At 37.1% G+C, this 4,529-nt stretch overlaps 1 long non-coding RNA gene across 1 annotated transcript; it reads right to left on the bottom strand.

Moving 5' to 3' along the window:
- Positions 1-306: 306 nt before the first annotated feature.
- On the bottom strand, positions 307-3,213 carry LOC306893798. The gene is made up of 4 exons (XR_013786625.1): positions 3,002-3,213; positions 1,543-1,577; positions 883-976; positions 307-697 (listed from the first exon to the last, which is right to left on the bottom strand). It is a non-coding gene; the product is annotated as an uncharacterized lncRNA (long non-coding RNA).
- Between the last annotated feature and the right edge of the window lie 1,316 nt (positions 3,214-4,529).

The following is a 4,529-nucleotide window of genomic DNA, read 5'->3' as shown; positions in this document are numbered from 1 at the left end:
AAGTACGTCGAAACGACGTCATTTCAACGTCTTTGTCGGACGTTGAAAAGACGTCCCCTGAGGAGCCAGAATGAAAGTTTTTCTGACGTCTTTTTCTGACGTCTTCTGCACGTCCAAAATTGACGTCGATAGGACGTCTTAACAAAGTTCAAATTTAGTTCAAATGTGGTCATTGAGGACTTATTTTCAACGTCTTATAACGTCAACTGCAGACTCATTTTAGACATTTTAACAAAAATAAGAGACACACTTTGCGTTCAATTAAAACGTATTTATTTAATGGGAAGTCTTTATGTGGTTGTACATTTAAAAACAACGTAAATAAACAGTAATCCATATACCTTAGGACCAATGAACTTTGTGTCCCCCCTCCCTCTCTTGATGGTGCATGCTTTATCAAGTCTCTATTTGGTTGTGTACATTTAAACATTTAAAAATAGAAAACAGTCATTCATATGCTTTGGAACTCTTTAGAAGTCTCTATGTAATTTGTGTGTGTAAAAACCTATAGCATTTAAAAACAATAAATAATAAACTATATTTACATTTATACTGTATTATATACTATCCATGTTTTAGAACTCTTTATTTTTATTGTGTGTGTCCCCTCCTTCCAATCTTGATGCATGCTTCAGTTGTCCGGGGTTTTTTTTCTAATCTCCTCCGTCGCATTCCTTGCTCCACTTCATTACTGGAGCTGTAAAAGTAGAAAGACAAAAAATATAAATATGCAAAGGCAGCCTGTAGTCATTTACAAAGTACACATTTACATTATAAGAAAATTGTGCTTTTTGTTCTGCAATTGTACATTTTGCACTGAGCAAATCCATTATGGATTGAAACATCTGACCTTTTGCACATTTTGTCATGGTCTGTGCTTACCTAGAATTGCTCTGTCAATGCATGTCATCTCCAGAGCCATCTTGTCTTTTTTCCCTTTATATTAAAACGGGCCATGAGACAGTTACTGAAGATCCTGGAAGAAATTCAGTTACAAGTTTAGGTCAAAATTTTAATCATTGAAATTTGGATCATTGAATATGGGTTTAAAGGAATAGTTTACCCAAAAAATTTAAATTTCCCATAATTTACTAATCCTCAAGCCATCCTAGGTGTACATGCCTTTCAATCTTTCAATAGATCCTCTTTTCTTAGCTTTGTAATGGCAGTAAATGGTGCCTGAGTTTTTGAAAGTGGAAGTGCAGAAGATTGAGCTAAACAAAATGGCATTCCCAAATAAGAAGTCTTTAAAAAATCTTTTAAAAAAACAAATGTCATAAGAAAAGAGGATCTTCATTTTTTTATTTTAGCACAATTAGTTTGAACCGGAGTACATCAAATAGTAACTCCAGGAGATGGAGGAGAATGCACGTCTGAAAGAAGGCATGACTATATACACTCCTACACGAGATGGATGCCTTCTAGCCAATCAGAATCAACGATTCAGACGGATCCATGGTATAAGAGTGAGATATCACAAACAGCAATATTAATAAAAAATGTATTCAGTTGTCTTTGAGGTTAATCAAAACATGTACTTACTAAGTCAAAGACGTTGGGCTGGGTGTATGTAGCTTCTGTTGACACAAGCAAAAGGGAGAAAAAGAAGAAACATGAATGGGAGTGAGAAATTTTAATTGTCTTTGGGAATTAATACGCATTAAGTTTTTATTGATCATTAATAATAAATTAATCAATAATTAACTGCATGTTAAGAACAAGGCAAATCAGAAATACAAGAGTGACTGTTTGATTGATCACTTACAAAAAATCAGAGGGCAAATGACACTGAAAAAAACCCCAGAGAAGACAATTAATTTTACAGGGTAAAGTGAATATAAGGAATATTGGCAACTCTTATTAAGTGCTTTTTAATTAGCTGAAAAACTGAAACATTTGCTCTAAACCGTGTGTAAATAAAACTTGCGGGTTTTGTGCCGTGTTTTGGTTTATAAACCATTGCATATCTTTATTAAGAGCAGATTGTCTCAATTCAGTCGAGCCCAAAAGCAACATAACAGGAAATGTTTTTGAGGACAAACATTAAATAAATGTCATAGACAGTGATGCTTAATTTAAAAAATATTAAATAGTTGTATCAAACTTAATAAACATTAAAGTTACTGAACATGGAAAACTGTTGTTTGTTATCTTTATTAAAAACTAATAAAAAACGTGACAAATAAGGTGAAAATGAACCTTAACATTTTATTAAGCAATAGGCCTACATGAAGCCACAGTGTGAGATTACCGTTATGTCAAATGGCCGCGACAGTGCTGTCAGACGCAGGTTATATTACGTCTGTGTCCGAAATCCTTCACTCAATTTCATTCACTTCTTCCCCATATAGTGGACTGAAATGTCAATCGCTGTATAGGGAATAGTGAAGGAGTCTGCGGTTTCAGACACGTATCTTCGGTGTGCCCGTGGCGCTTATTTGGAGTGCTTGCGCGACAGCGCCCTCTGACTTTCGAATGTGGCGGCATTAAACCGTAAATCGTTGAAAAACTGAAGAATCGCACGGTTAATCCTCACAGCCCTTATCAACACAACATGTTGCTCAGATGCAGTTAACTGTGAATTAGCTCAAACTTGATTTTATGCCCAGTCACATATGCTTTAACAGAAGAGCTTACTCGGATTTGTATAGCTGCCCCATTAGCGCAAATGGTGTAACACACTGTAACAACGACTTTAACGACAAACGGTAACGTTAGACGGACAATCAGTTTGTTAGAAATCCAACTAAACTTGGCATTTAACGGAAAAGACAGTTCATCGATTGTATAGCCGTTCACTAGTGAAGTTTCGCTGCGTGTAATCGGTGACGATCAAACAGTTCCCCCTCAGACTAAGAGAGAAAAACGAACAATCACCCTCTATCCTGAAATAAGTTAACTTTATCATTTACAGTCTTGGTATGTGTAGATGTCATTTTAGTGGACTTGAGTTAAAAAAATCTAAATAAAATGGTTAACGTCAAGTTTAAAAGAACTTTACCTCAACAACACTTGCAGTACTGGTGATGTCCACTCAGTCAGTCCGTGCGCGAGCTGCCTGGTTTCGCGGGCATTTGTCAAATTTATATATTTTAAAAAGTAAACTTATATACACCTTCTTTCAACCTAAGCATTTATCTAACGCCTACTTAATTATTATTTAAAAATAGTGTGTTTTTCTAATGTTATATTTGCCAATGGATGTCAGCAGTTTTGCACGTCCACAGACCCCCCCCCTAGCTATACGTAAATATTGAACTTAATATCTACGTCAAAGAGGGGTCGTTGTCCGACGTCCAGATACTGACCAGATTTGCATGTCGTGTAGACGTACAGATATGGTCCTGGACAGACCGACTTAATATAGACATGATCTGCACGTCTGGCAGACGTCACCTGTTTGTTGGGATGACCTCAAAATCGCATAACTGCAGCCTATAAATATGAGGATGGCCCTGCTACATCACTCACCACCATATTAATAAATTCGAAGTCTATTTTCATCACAGAAGTCTCCCCACTCAACTAGGGATGGGCTGGTATGTGATTTTGACGGTATGATAACCTTGCACAGACCTATCACGGTTTCACGGTATTACTATAACATCTCTTAAATGTGTTATTTTTTCAATAAAAACAACTTTTCCACTGAACATAATACATTTAATTTTGAAGAAACCTATACAACATTTTGGAACAGTAAACATGTCAGGTTAAATAATTTAAATGAATATGTGAGTTCTTCTAAATTAAATTTGTCATCACAATAATGCTCTGAAATCCATTATTGTTATTTCAGTGTTGATTCACGTACACACACATATAGCTATAAACACACAGTAGGAGAGAAAGAGTGCGAGATTGCTAGTGTGTTGCATACACACAAACAGGCTCTTTCTGTACATTACCAGCATTTTGCGTTTTTAAATTTGGTTATTGTTAATAGATGTAACGTTACACAAATTACGGGAGCCTTAAAAGTATAAACGTGAACGGGATATCAGCTAAATTGATTTATAAGACTCGTCCCCGCTCTGTGACGTGATGGAGGAAACTAGTTCATGTTCGGCTGGTTGATTAGCGATGTTATGTGTGTTACCGGTCACACTCGCCCCGCTCGCGCGGGCTTCTATGACGGCATTACAATGCCGAATGGGAGACGGGCGCTCTCACGAGGAGGCTAAAGACCTCTAGTCTCTAGCGTCTGTTGATCGGGGAGTGAGGTTTAACACACTGCACAGCTCTTCACTAGCGGCCTCCGTTACATTTGCTTGGGGTAGAAAGCAGAATAGTATTTATTTTAACAGTGCTAAACACGCAAACTCTCTTAGATGGTTGCAAATGTTTATTTAAAGACAGCATTGCCTTGAATTTAGCCAAGAGTGATGGGTGGTGCTCCCGTAGATGGGCTATCATATTTGACGTATTGCCTCCCCGAGCAGCCACTCTTTTTAAAAAAATTTTACAAGTTGGATGTCCTTCCTCCTCCAAGCCGCTGCCGTCTGACCTTTTTCTGTACCCAAAAAATT

This window comes from Barbatula barbatula (genome assembly GCF_947034865.1).
Source record: "Barbatula barbatula genome assembly, chromosome: 5".
Lineage (NCBI taxonomy): Eukaryota > Metazoa > Chordata > Actinopteri > Cypriniformes > Nemacheilidae > Barbatula > Barbatula barbatula.
This window is presented reverse-complemented; position numbering and strand designations above follow the sequence as displayed.